Here is a 15,248-nt window from a genome sequence, read left to right as displayed (position 1 = left end):
CTAGTTCTGCTGCTCAAGAGACAACTGGCTTTCTGTGCTAAAAAGGACTTAAAAGGACTTAAGAGGTTCCTTGCCTGTTATTCAGGGCTTCTTTTAGCCATTCTGTCACTAATGTTGACATTTCTTAGCTTTGATCTCATTTTGATACATGCCTGTACCACATTGTGGCGACTCTCACTCAAATTCTAGCCATCCTGTGTGGAAGGAGCAGGATTTATTTTACCTGTTGTACTTACCACATTTGCAGGAGGGATAAATACTCATAGGTCAAGAAAGAACCTGGATTCAAGGACTGAAATAAAAATCTGTTGAAACTCCCCCCAAACTTAGTTTGAATTCACAGGCACGGTTTTCTCTTTCAAGTTTTATTAATGCGATCGTTTTCAAATCTGTAACACTACAGCTGTACAAGTCAACAGAGAGTTTGGCAATGCATTTTTGGTTATTATGTATGAAATAGAGATGCCAAAAGTAAGTGCAGTGAACCTCTGTGCATATTATTTAATAAAAACAGTTTTTATATCAGCATGGGTTTTTTTTTCAGTATAAAGGGTAAAACTGCTGATGTATGTTTCCAGGAAAATCCTCCAGTTTTGTTTCTTAGCCAGAATCCTTTTGGACTACTTCTTCAAACCAAATCCTTTTCTTTCATGTAGATGCAACAATTTGAAAGGAATAAAACCAAACATGGACTCAGCATTTTGAGAATGCATGAAATACTCCTTTTGTCGCTTAATTTCCCTGGACTATTCATACGTGGTTACTTACCCTTTTGTCAGAAATCTCTAGGGAGCTAGGAAGCTGGCTATCTTATGATTGGGAGCATGAACCAAAGTATTTCTCCCAATAAATGACATCTGAAGTGTTTACTGGAAAATTAGCTCCTCTTAGGTACTACAGAATGCTGCAGCCTTGCAATGCCCGTGTTATAGAAAGTAATTCATATATCAAACGTGCCGTAATCCCAATGAAGATGTGATGTGTAAAAGTGGTCTGGGAAGACGGGATGTTTTTTTCTGCTCACTGTGCCTAACAATGCCGAAATGTTTTTTCCCTGTCCATTTACTTTAACAATGTGCCATTCTGTACCTCATAAGCACTTAATTTATTCCAACTCTTTGGCCTGACCTGTAATCCCCCCTCTCCTTACCCATCTGACCCATCTGTGTTTCATTTCCCACTCATCAGCATCCAAAGAGCTAGGCCCAGGCCCTGTTTGGAGCCATTAGACAGAGATTGGCACTGTTCCCTCTTCCTGCACCACATCCTCCGCTGAAAAAAATGACCATCAGATCAGAGAACAGAGCCTGCTTTGTCCCCAGCAACCAAGATCTGGAAGCACTTTCAATCATTTGCACTCTATACCCACTCAAACGCATTAATGTGATCAACATTGGGCCTGTTGTGGGCATTTTTTCCAGCAAATAGCTTGCTAACATTCCAGGCATGTACTTCCCTGAAAACAAGACCGAGACAGGGCCCTGAATATTCAATTGGAAAATCACCAAGAGCAAGAGCTTAGCTTGGCACGGCTGGTGTTGATTCTTAATAAGTGACTTCCTAAAGCTGAGGCATGGGGCTTACAGCTTCAATGACTTGTTTGAAAAATATTTTGTAGGTGCCTCATACCACTTTATTTCCTGTGGTATGCGTCATATTGTGAGCTATTCTGAGCCAGGCTGTTTAAGCACACTAACATTTTTTTCCAAGATTGCGGTGTTTAACTAAAAATGTGCTTATACAAGATGAGCTCATAGCTATTAGTGCTGATGTAGTTTTAACTACTTGGATACCAATAGCCCAAGGCCTAAAACCTGCTGAAAAGGGGGGGAAACCTAAGCAAAAACCATCCTTCACGGTCGTTCAAGGCTTTTCGAAGACAAGGCAACAGGGAAAATATTTAAAAACTCAGATTTGATTCCTATAGGATCTTTGCTAAGCTAAATACCTTTCAATGTCTTTACAAAGGCTCACTGTTGAAAGACTTACCAATATGAACAGCTGAAGAGATTTCAGACATCCAGTTAAAATTAATTTCTTTAATGTTTCTGCCTGTGCTACTTACATTGCATCCAGCAAAAGCAGCTTATATGTCCTCTAGTGCAGCTGGACGGACTAGGTACATCCTAATGTTTTATTCATTTGAATGGGTCTTTCATTGACATGGCTACCATGACAAGGCAAGTTTGACTGTGCTGAAGGGGGTCAGCAAAGATTTTTGTCAAGGCACTCCATTGTGGAGGAGGGTGTCTGGCTGTCACAGTGCTATTGTTCAGCAATGTGCTCTTGTACGATTCCCCATTCTCCAGGCTGAGACAAGATGGCAGCATTTTGCATGTGACACTTGAAATGTCAAGGGGTGGGATTTTTGGAGCTTACCTTGGTGCCTAAAGAGGAATATGAACAAATCTGTGAGGTACCTTACAGAAGCCCAAATGCCTTGTTTCAAGGCCCATTTTAGAGAAACTGCACCTGCCTGGATCATATCAGGTTGTGTCAGGTGTGAAGGTCTAAAAAAAAATTAAAAGGAAGGCACTGGATATCTATATGAGATGTTTAGACCATTCATTTTCAAGCCAAAAGCTACATCCTGGACTTGATCTGCATCTAGAAGTTTGATGTAGAGGAGGTAAAATAGAAATAATCAGAGGGGAGAAAATGGAAATAATTTACAGTTTCCCAAAATATTCTATGTATGGAGCAAGGGGAATGAGAGAGGCAATGACTTGTAAATGACAGATATGATGATTGCTTTTTTAACCCCAAATATTTAAGAAACAGGGATGCTACTGTAGAATAGCTTATATGAAAGTACATTTGCATGCACATAATTTAACTTCCTCCAGACTCCATTTTCTGTATTTCGGTGAAAAATAACTGAGACAGGATTTACAGCTGAAAATGTCAACAGGAATGTTTTACCATTTGCATTAAAAGATCTATTTAATTTTTTTTGTTGGTGAGATTGTTTTTGTTATAAATGCATGCATATGAATTGAATTTGGACCCTTTCCTAGCAGGGAACCTACCAGTTTCTTCCTGAATTACCTAACACAGATATCTCCTGTATAATTCCAGCAACTCTGCTTAGCCTTTTCTGTGGATTCCATTGTAATTTATGGCACTGTGTTAAAGTGGTAGTACTTTTTGACAGTGTTCAAGTGTGTATGTTTGTACTTGCACATCTGAGTCTTAACTGTGTAAATACCTCGCAGGAGACACAAACTTAGATTCTGTCAGAAATTTCTGTAAACCAGTGATTATGCTAATCCCCCCCCCCCCCCCGCCCCAACATTTTTATAAAGAACTTTTCTTTGAAGTGGGTTAAGATCTCCGTGGAGTACAGTTTCAGCTATAACTACCCACAAGCTCCCTGCAAAGCAAATTTCAAAGCTTGGAATCCCTTTTATAATACACTATGCTTATTACAAATTGTTTGCATTATAGAAAATAAGCTTCCAAATTTAGCAAAGTAATGTGAAGAGAATGCATGTAATAGAATGTCATAATAACAAAATCTGTGATCAATCACAGTATTTCAGGGCAAATCTAGTAATGCTAGTGGTGTCTGCTGCAGTGGTGCTGAAGTTCTACCCTCATGATGTTTGAGCTGATTTGAGTTTTCCCCTTATTTGGCCCCATAACAGAGCTTTAATGTTTAACATGGGCATAAATTCACTGTAGCCCTCAAGTGAAGACTATATTTGAGAACTGAATAGAATGCTTGAATTTACTCTCCAGATTTTTCTTCCATGATCAAGTAAAGTTCCATGTAACTTTCCTTCCCAGCGTAGTGCACACAAAATCTCAGGAAACAGCAGGGCTTAATTAGGACCCTGGTTTATAGTTTCACCTGAAAAAATACATTTTAAAAATCATATATGTTTGGCTGTGCAGATTTTTTAGTCAATAAATTCTTGCTAATTAATCACATTAACGGCACTCCTTAAAAGTTGAAACAAAATCACAAAACAAACCAAATACCCCATAAATATCATGTATAAAGAACCATTCACCAATGCATAAACTGCATGTCTAAAAACATTTAGAAATATTTATTCTCTATTTCTTTCTTTTTCTTTTCTTTTTCCTTTTCCTTTTCTTTTTCTTTCTTTCTCTTTTTCCTTTTCTTCTTCCTTTTCTTTTTCCTTTTTCTTTTTTTTTCTTTTTCTTTTTCTTTTTCTTTTCCTGTCTCTCCTCACTTTCTGTTCTTCTTTCCATCTCTTTTTCTTTATTACAGGCATAATGCCAAAATGACAGCTGCTATCAATCAGAGGTAAGAGTTCAGTAGATAAAGGCAAACACTTTTGGTGGGGGGAAATATATGGTATTTGGTTAAATGGTATAACACTTTTCCCCTTCTATCTTGACTTCAGATGCCTGATTTAGAATTTTAAACCCAAGTGGCTGCAGTCACCCTCCCCCAGACAAAAAGTAAAATGTAAAGAGAAGTCCCATTCAATCATTGTTTTGTCCCAGGATGCTGAAAGCAGTAATCCTCACTGCAACTGGTGGCACTGAATGCTGCATTATGATCTGTGACTGTCCGGTGTAGAGTTGATGACACAAAGGCAGGATTATATTGAGCCTAACTTATAATGTAAAAAATAAACAAACAAACAGAAACAGTCTGGGTTTGCTGGATTATCACTTATGACAGAGCTACTTGTTTAAAAACATCAGTGCAAAACCACAAAAACTTAACATCACAGGAACTTATGAACTGGCAGACTCCTAAATCAAGGAATATGTATTTTTTGTCAAACTGTTTTGGATGAAGTGTGAGTGACAGTAAATAAAACTTGCCATTCCTTCCCTTAGTAAGGAGCAAATGATTCTTTTACAGTAAAATGACTCCACCACTTCTTTTGGTTTCAGAGAAAAAGCAGTTTCTTCTTTGTAGACAGATGTTGTTCTTTGAGATAGACCTGAGAGACTACCAATCTCTTTTTTACCATAGGTTATTTGTGCACATAGGGCATATTCTATCATTATATACAAGTAATTTCACTACCATTTTCATTCTTCTATTTAGAGGTTTTATATTGCTTTCCTAATATCTGAGCTTGGCATATGAAAATATCTCTGTGCATTTTTTAAATGGCAAAATTTAAAAAATGATCAGTCTAATTACTGCTGAAAACAAGTAGGAAATCAGTTATTTTGGATACTTGTGATATTCAGAGTTATCGTCCATTTTTCACAGTTATTGTAGCTTTTTAAAATATCCATTCATCTTCAGGTTCTCCTCAGTGTTTCTGTACTGTCTCTTAGCGTTACCACTTTTCTGATGACAGCCTGGCCCCAGGAAACCTGCAAGATACTCACAGCAAGTGGTCCTTCTGCAATCTCACGCAATGATACCTTTTTCAGCCTATCCATATAAGACATATAAGGCATGACTTTAGCATGCAAAGTCATTACACAAAGACAATTCCTTTTCCTTTACATTTATTATTATTGTTTAACATGTGTTATTATTGTTTACATTTATTAATATTGTTTAACTCACTTGAGTACTCATTTCAGTGGGACAGGCAAAAAACTGCTTTAACTTTTCCTGATCAGAATGTGCCTGCTGGAAAACCAAGACAAACCAGAGTCGTTTGAATTTCACTGACTTTGATAATGTTGCTGCATATTGTGTTCCCCACAAGCAGAGAGTTTTTCCAAAGAAAATGGGGGTTGACTGCGAGCAATTGGCCTCGCTGCAACCTGGTGGTGCTGATGTGGATAAACACAGCTCTGCTGCCAATGCAGAAAGGGTAACAGTGCATGGGGGTGCAGAGCAGAATGCTGTGAGTACAGCTACAGATATTTATTGTGCGCCCTGGAAACAGTGCCGAACTGAGTGAAACGTGAATCATGCCCGGGTCTGTGGCAACATCTGTCAACATGATAGTTTCAGGGTTTTTGTGATATTGGACTTAATTACAGTTGGTATCTACAGCTGATTGCTCAAGATTTTCATGTGTACAAAAACTTTCTGCTGTCCTTATTTTACCAAACTTTCTCTTTCACATCACCTGTTAAATATGGGTCAAGATTCAGGATGTGAGACAAAACTTGAGTCTGAACTGGAACAGAGGTTTGTCTGGTCACAGTAGTTTGCAAGAGACAACTAGCAGAGACATAGGAAAGCAAAGTAATCCAGGAAAACAAAGTAATCCATGCTAAGAAGGAAGCCACTGGAAATGGCAGAAGCTTCTACAAGGCTGGGGTGGTTGGACTGGTGAGTCAGTTTGTTTGGGTGAGCTGATAGAATATATGTCCTCTCACTGATTATCAAGACATGGGATATGAATTTCATCCTTTGTTACTTCCTCCATATCAGCATTAGTATAATCTTTCCATTTTCTTCCTCAATATCTCTATATCCTTCTGGATAACATACTGAGATCAATTAACTAACACATCTATACACTGTCCTTTCTCTACTGGTTCTGGCGGACCTACGGATCACACTTTCTGTCATTTCAATATTACAGTGTAGACACTCAGAGGCTGGGCAGTGTGTAACTGTGTAATCTGAAGATAAATCTGGCCTGTGCTCACATTTCTGAACATTAATTTTTGTTTTGCATCATGGTAGACACATCAGCAAGACTGACCAGAGATGTTTTAACACCTGGGCACCTTTCCCATATATGTCCTCAGAAAGAGGTCCAGGATAGAGCACCGGTAAAAGGAACAGGTCTCCTGCTGTCAGTCCCACATTGAAGACAGTCAGGCCAAGGGCTTCTCTCTCCTAAGAAAGATCAAGCACAGCCAGCCTAGTGGTCCTCAAAATCCCCCATTTTGCTCCATTTGATGACTTCTGGAGGCAGGCACAACACGTTGAGCACACCTCTCATTCCATCCTTGCTATCATCCTACACCTCAGCACTTCTACTAGTCCTCTGCCATGTGCTGCCTGTACTGCATTTTGAAAAGAATTAGTAGAAGTGGCAACTTTCTTATGTGAGGAAAACTAAGCAGACCTTGACATTCCTAAAGGAAACAAGCATGGAGCTTGCTTTTTTAATTTTGTTGTCAGACTTTCCCTCTCAGTGTTCTCATTTACGAGACCAGCTCTTCCGTTATTCAGTTCATTGGAGTGGGCAACTTTCTAGAAAAAGAGTGCTAATTATTTTATCTCATACAAATGGATGTATGTGATTATTTTAATAATAGTATTGAATAATTTGTTGGTTAAGAATGACATTAAAATGGTAGTATATGAACTTGTCCTGAATAAATGTCTTATTTTCTGTTACCAAAATTTTTTTTTTTTTTGCTGTTGTCTTTAAGTTATGTTATAGTCAGTGTTGCCTTTGATTTGGTAGCACTAATCGGGTTGTTAAAATATTGAGTGTTGCAGACTGATTGGGTGTGACTCTGCCAGGAAATATGATCTTCTGTGGCTTGACTGTACTCCAAAGCCCCTGATTGCCCAAGTTTTTGCAGAGCTTAGGGAAACTGAATGACATTGGTGAGATGCCACAAGATATCATAATGCAAAACCAAGAAGAATTATCAAAGACTATGCAAACCTGAAGTTATTTCTTTTTTTTTACCTGCATTTCCTCAGAAATGAAATGTCATTATATTTGTCCTGGAATAAAAATCATACTAATACCCCAAATTTTAAGATATTCCCCTGGCCTACAGGTCCTAAAGTTTTGCTAATAATTATGGTCTTGGAAAAAATTTCCTGAAACAGTGAAGAATGTTCTTTCTGGTTCTCTGTTTTTCTTTTTAAGGTGACTCCTTATAACCTGCACAGTGACAAAGCTACTAGTCAAGAGAACTCGCAGGTGAGAAGCCATATGCAGTTGGCAGCTGTAGATTTTCTTTTTTTTTTCAAATCATGACTGCGAACATACTTAGAAGAGTGTGTCATTATTCAAAAAGAACAGAAACATGAAGTTATCAGGTAAATACACCTATTTATAAGGGTAGAAAGATTAAATATATTTAGTTGCTGCTGAAGATAATAGAGTAGCACTTGAGAGAATTTTGCATTAATACAAGAACTACATGTTTCAATCCAAAATCAAATCATTTTATCTGGTCTATATAGCTAAGACAACCAACACCATGAGGAAAAGACATTATATATATTAGCCAGATGCAGATAGTATAATACAGATTTATTAATAGGCTCAAGACCTCATACTAAACCAGTGCAAATTCTGAAAATAACACTGTGAAGACAAGAAATGGGACTGGATGTTGGATTTGACTGTTATATTTGAAGACAGCGGGCACTTTGACATACCAGTCCCCTTGCAGGTCTCCGTTGTTCTGCATCACTTCAGCTGTTGGACACTTTGCTTCTTTTTGCTTTCTGCTGGCTCTGTGCTCTCGGTCAGCATCGTCAGTTCCATCATGTCTTTTTAAAATATCATATTCTCCTTCAGGTGGCCATAAACACTTCTGTAAATAAACACATTCATCGTTCCCTCTTTCCATCTCTCCCTCCAACTCTCATGGTTCTGTGTAGCTAAATTGTCACTTCTTAGACTGTGTCCAGTGGTGGAGCATGTGCTGACAGCATGCAGCAGCGTTGGGTCCTCAGCCTCTTCCACATTGTTCCCATACAAGGGATGGGATTTAATAGATTTAATAGGGCCTGCTACCATAGCACTCATGTTTACAGTTTAGAAGCATAACCCTTACAAAATACAAGTGTGAGATTATGCATAACCTGCATCCTGGAGCAAAGCTGCCGACAAGAGATGACCCAAAAGTTTCTAGTAGAAACCATGTGAGTAAACACTCTGAATAGGAGGAGATATGGTGCTGCAGCTAGAGAATACAGCTTCCAGGTGGTAATCCACATCCTATAGATTAGTGGGTTAAAAAAAAAAAAAAAAGAACTCTTTTTGGCATAATTTTCAGGGGAAAAGAGCTGTGGTGGACTCTGAGGCCTACCCAATAGCTGTCCCTTTGTTTCAGTCCACATGCAGATCTTTTCGCCTGTGACTCCATGTTGTCTGACACAGAGTTCGACCTCATACTAACAAACAGATCTGGTCTGTGCTTCAAAAGCAATATATAAATATATTCCCCCTAAAAGGCATTTCCTTCACACTCTATGTGGTTTCAGAACAAACGAGAAAACAAGAAAAAGGAGAATAATGCTGTTTTCTAGAGTCTCCCTACTAAAAGATACTGAAAGTCTCCACAGACTTTCAGGTGTATCTATTCAGATGTAATTCAATAAATTACCTTAATAAACAGGTTTTCAAATACTTAGTGCTTTTCTTTTTCCACATGCTCATGTGAGAAAGGTTTTCAGCCATTGTGGTATCTGGGACAGAAGAGATAGAAACTGCACATTGGCAGTATTTGGAGACTGAATGCTTTTGGCAACAGCTCGCTTCCCAGGTGCTTGATATGGGCTCCGGGAAACTAACAGGGGTCATCACATTAGGGAAAAGTGAAATATGTAAGTAATCTTTTAGTAATACTCTTCCATGCATTACAGTGTGTTGATCTTCAGCAGTGATGAGCAAAGAGGGAGGTGACTGCTAAGAAATTTTCTCTTTAGGGTCTATGAGGACAGGTTTGACAAACACCTGTCAGGAATGATGTAGGGCAGTAGGGTAGACTATACAGCCTCTCATGATCTCTTCCAGTTCTGGGATACTGTAATTTTACAATAATTTGACAAAAAAGCTATGGATAGATCTAACTAATGCATTGCTGTTTAATCGTATTAGTGAAGTGAAAGCAGAGCATGATTCAGACTCATCTTTCATTTTGGCAGTTGTAAAGAATAAGTAACTTCATAGAAATAAATTACAAGAGGGTAAACCTAATGTAAGAGAGGATCCATCAATAAGGTCATGCATTAATTATTTTGGGGGGGAGACTTTAATATTAATGTTAATGAAAATGAATAACATTAGTAAATAACAGCAGCAAATTATAAGTTTCGTAATTACGTGTTATGAATTCAGTTGAAAAAAGTTTATTGTAAAAGCAGAGATCAAACTGGACATTGTAAAATGCAAAAAAGGCCAGCATTTCCAAATTTTTAATACATATTTTGAGTTTAATATCAGTATTCTTCTGAGGCAGTAAAATGTCTTGCCATAAAAAGACAGTTCCCACGGAAAGCCTAAAGTTTCTTGGGGTCAGATCTCATTTCTTTAATAGCAAAAGACGTCCCATTCCTGTGTTAGTACATAATATTAATTTGGAATTATAGCTAGCTTCTCAAAGTAGAATTCTAAAAAATATGTTGGTTACCCAGGTATGTATATGAAAGACTAGGGAAATTAACAGCCAAGACTTTCTTAGAGGAAGCAACCAGAGAAAAGAAATTACAATATTGCATATTAATCCTTGAGACAAATCAGGGATATTTCCTTGCTAAAGAAACTGCCTGAGTGATCATTTACACACTACGTGGCGAAGCCCATGGATGGTTTCATATGAATGTATAATTTAAACTAAGGGAATGAATGGATAGATACTACATATCGGTGAAATATATGTGGATATATAAAAAGAAAATTGAAATAAAATATTTTCAGTTTCAGCTGTATACTTACATGTATCAAGTAATTAAAAAGTGAACATTTGGTTTATTTTGACAAGACCTTTAAAAATTTTATAACAAAGGGGGTTTTATGCAATTAAGAATTTTGAAACAAGCAAAAAGTAGAAAAACACATGAAAAGAGTTTCAGTTCTTTATTTTGAATACTATCTTTTTAAGAGGAGTCATTAGGGAATTATTTTATTCTGATGTATGTGATATTTGTAAAATCCTTAGAATATAAGCAATATCAACTACAATTCAAGCTATTGTATTGTCATTTGTAGATTCAAGCTGAGATCTGAACGCCTGGCTGAAAGCTGGTAATTGAGACATCCGGATTCTTTCCATAATTGTGCTCCCTTCAAACATTTAATAATAAAAAAATTATTGACACTCCTTTTGCTCCAGTTTATCTACTTATTTTTAAGATAAATCATACTATTGAGGGTTTGTGTTTTTTTTCAAAAACAATAGGCAATTACCTTTTCTAATGACTTTAATATAGACATTTTTATCAATTCTTCAGCGGATAAAATGTATTCCAGTCTGCAAGCTTGATGAGTTAATTTAGACTCCTAGAAAATGCTTTCAATAAATTTATTAACTTATTTCCACTTCTCATATAAATAACCACCTAAAAACACTCCTTTGAAAATACCTGTCCTATGGCAATTTCCATAGCTGAGCCTATTTGCTCCAAGAGCTGTGGCAGTCTGTCTCTTGTCAAACACCCAAAGACACTGACCTGAATGATGCCCAGGGATGTAACATGAAAAGTAGCCCACTTTTTCAGATACATGAGAATATGTGGGGAGTAAAGGCTTGCAAAAGACAGGTTTAAAGTGTAAAATAAGATACTATAAAAATCACATTCAAACTATTTTAAGGAAAAAAAAGTTATGATCTTTGGATCACTATATCATTGGGTATTATTCTTTTATGACACAGTCTGCAGCTGTGCACAAAAGAAAAAGATTTTGGTAGATTTAGGTTGAGATATGGCCAGATTCTGACAGGTGTAAACTGGCATATCTTTGTGGAAGATGGGCTCAGAATGAGTCTCTGGTTCGGGCTATGCATAATTGAACATACAGACATCATGACTATTTGATTTAACCTTGGTTAATGCATCTGAGCCTGCAGTATTGCTTAGGGGAACAAAATAAGTGGCTTTGGATTTAACCATTAGCTTTTTGCTTTCTGATTACTCCATTATGTTTGAGCTTTGACTGAGCTTTTTTTTTCTGTGTAGAAGCCTCAAACCATGAATTGGGAATGACATTTCACCGATAAAAAGAGTATAGATAAGTAAAAAAGCAGATGGATATATTAATCTTCTGTAATTTTCTTTGATAAAAAGACATTAAAGTGCTGGAAGATAATGTGATAATTATCCGTTATCTGTTCAGAGAGATCTAGAATAGATGTAGAAAATACCCTGGTTAGTCACTGCATAGAGGTGATGTAGTTGCACAGTATTATACTGACAGAACCAGTACAGCTTTTTTATATCAGAGGTGCAAGGATGAGTTCTGACTTGCATTCTTGTAACCTTGGGGAAAATATTCTGAGGACAAGAATGGGATCTGCTGATACAGAAGAAAAAAAAAGGCATTCTTCTGCATAGAAAATACTGTGACTGGCTTTTGGAGGATTCTACTCTTTTTTTATCTTGTTGCTTTAGAAGAGTTATGAAGGAAAGTGATGATATGCCCCAGATTTATTTGGCAAAGAAGGTTGTCAATCTTTGATCAAAACTTTCTCTTTCACAAATATTATACAAGGCATTCTCATATTATATATATGTTTTAGATTTTAATACCTAAGATTAACCTTTATTAAAATATACATGAATTCAACAAATGCCACATTCTAGAATAGGCTTCTTTTAGTCTTCCATTTTTCGGGGGGAGGGGGGGAAGGGCAAAAAAAGAGAAAGAAATATATTGTTTGGAAACTATTTTATTTTTAAGATTGACGGATAAGTGTTTTCCTTCATGTGCTTTGCTTTTTTTTCTGGCAAAAAAATCTCCTGTTCATAAAATATAAAAATGATATTTTGTGGAATGTGAACAATTGGCCTCTGACAGGCTCAAGAGGAGCAGAATTACAGAAGAATTAAAAGCAGAAGAGAAAAATTAATCTTTTACTTATCATAAATGGAAGCTTATGCTTCATTCATATTACACATGAAATAACAACTTCCATATTTTCTTTCTGAAAAGTAGAGGGGTGATGGGTAAAGCTGGTTGAAATTTTATAGTTGTTTTTGCTAAGAAAAATGACTCCCTAATCTAATATTTTGATGACAGTTTGTGTTCCTCCTAACAAATAGGAAATTTGAAATCTCAGTTTTCAATGCCAAATTTCTTGTGTTTTCCTCTTTTACTGATGAATTTTAAAAAAAGAAAAACCCACAAAGAATTGGTTGTCTCCAATTCTTTTTTTATATTCATGATCACTAGACAATGGTGTAATCACAGACACCTTCCCCAGGGAATAGTATGGAACATATGCTGAGTTATAATTGAGCAAAGTGGTGATAAAATTCGCACAAATAACCAACTATTCACACAGCAAATTAGCAATGGGAAATTGCTACCATAGAAAGTGAGTAAGTTCTTATTATATCAAAGGTGCATCAGGAATACAGGCATGTTTATCATTTCTCAAAACGAAATGTGTCCTCCCATCTCCCTACAATCAACATACACAGACTGTAAAGACATGTTTTACTCTAAAATTTTCTCTGGGATGATCTTGGGAACATTACCAAACTGGACATAAACCAGAGCAGTAGTATGTGGCAAGAAAATAACAGATGTACTTGACTTATGTCAACTTATAGTTCTATCTCTTCCCTTTTAATAGAAGACCAACCATATGTAATCATGAAGGAAGAAAAATTACTTCCTGTCTACTTTTTTTTTTTTTTCCTGGAGTGGCTAGATGAATTTACTCTGGGAATTCAGTAAAAGAATGTAAAGAATGACCAACGTTTTTCCAGCCCTGCACACAAAATAATACATTAAAGGCAAAACACTCCATTTACTGCAGCAGCAGTTGGGAGATTTTTGACACAGCCAGGAAATTGTGAGCTGAGTTTCTCCTGGAACATTTGCTATGGCTTCTTGTGGATAACATTATTAAAGGGCCCTTCATAAGGGTTATTTTGCACCTTAGTTGGGATGATGCCAGTCATTCTTAAGGCTTTTCATATCTCAAAGGAAGAGGACAAATGGTAGCTATCAAGCATGTAGATGGACCTTAAAAATAGCGATAGCCAGGGACCAGGGTCTGAAGATGGCAGGGGAAAAAAAGAGAAAACAGCATAGCTAGACAGTCATCTGGATGGAGCAGGAGAAAAAGGGAGGAGTGGGACAATTTATTCTTCACATATTTTGTTCCCAGCCAACTTATGCTGTGATCTACAGGGTCTTAAAGGCATTACTGTCCTATTGCTTTCCACCAGCAGCTAGCAGAACTTTCTTCTTCAAGGAGTCCTCTAAGAAATTACAATGCCCTTGAAGCCAGCTTTGCCTTTAGTCACTGGTCATTCACTCAATTCACCTGAGGCCTCTTCCAGCCTCCTGAAGTTCCCGTAATTTATTACTGTCTCATGCTGATCATACTAATAGAAACCTGCATCTGTAGTTGATAAGCAACAGCAATGGTAGCATCAAAATGCATACTTGCATCCACACATGTCCCAGTCTCTCTGCTCTTTCTACACATCTTCTCCTCAGACTTTTAGGTCTCCCCTTGAAGAGGAGTCCTTCCTATAAACTTCCTATAATTGTGGCTCGTCTTTGTATGGGCTGTGAAAAGATAGACACAACTTTTTGCTGCATAGTCATCTAAGGCTGTGTCCATACTTAATGGATGGAGAGTCCTGCCTGATGGGTCTGGCCTCTCTACTGACTTAGGTGGAACTTGGAAATTCCTGTTCCTAACCCCTAAACACAACAGAACTAGAGTTGCACCTGACTCAGGCATGGAATGCAATCTGAGGTCTGGTGGGATAGATGTGGCCTAAGAAAGCCAAGCAGTAACTAACCTACGTGACCCAGTGAATATGATTAGTGTAACATGCTATTCAGCAATATGTAGACTCTAAACAGAAAGAATTACTTTGGATTTTTTTCTACGCTGCCAAGCAGGTAAGTCTGTGCAAAAGGATTAGAATGATGTGTGTTTCATTGGTTGTTGAACTCTTTTTAGCCTTACAAGCTGAAATCACAGCAGAAATCCTTCTTAGGTAAAATTGTTTGCAAACTAGATCTGTACTCTATGTAGGTGAAGGATAGGTGCAGTGAACAAGATTCTGCACTTTGCCTGCCAGGATCTGGCCCTAATTTTCTGGTTGCATTGGCTAAGTTGTGGGTACTGGAACTTCAACACTGAATTTTCTTTAATTGAATGCCTCATTCATATATTCCTGGCATCTAATGACCAGTGGGGAAAAACCAGGTTTATTATTTGAAGCCACTGTCAATGGTTCTGTCACTGAGGTTAGACTGCCAGCTACTACTTTCTAAGAGTAGGTGTCCAAAAATAAAATCAATAAAAAAAAGTTTTGGAAGGCAAGTATGGCCTCATACTTGAGGGCAATAGTCAACCTCTAACTATGGGGTATTAAAATAAAACTTTCCCAGGGCAAAGAGTATCTTGTAACTGACTATTCTGAGGTTTTTTACTTCTACCACTGAAGCAGC

General features: G+C 37.3%; 1 long non-coding RNA gene across 1 annotated transcript in view; it reads left to right on the top strand.

Moving 5' to 3' along the window:
- Positions 1 to 10,927, top strand: part of LOC142039484 (uncharacterized) — a 98,739-nt gene extending 87,812 nt beyond the window's left edge. Inside the window, exons 5-6 of the long non-coding RNA XR_012652912.1 lie at positions 7,743 to 7,796; positions 10,818 to 10,927. This is a non-coding gene — a long non-coding RNA (uncharacterized LOC142039484). The remainder of the gene's footprint in view (positions 1 to 7,742; positions 7,797 to 10,817) is intronic.
- The last annotated feature ends 4,321 nt before the right edge of the window (positions 10,928 to 15,248 follow it).

The sequence above is a fragment of the Buteo buteo genome, chromosome 14 (genome assembly GCF_964188355.1).
Source record: "Buteo buteo chromosome 14, bButBut1.hap1.1, whole genome shotgun sequence".
NCBI classification, from domain to species: domain Eukaryota; kingdom Metazoa; phylum Chordata; class Aves; order Accipitriformes; family Accipitridae; genus Buteo; species Buteo buteo.
The sequence above is the reverse complement of the archived record's forward strand: the minus strand, read 5'-3'. Positions and strand labels throughout refer to the sequence as shown.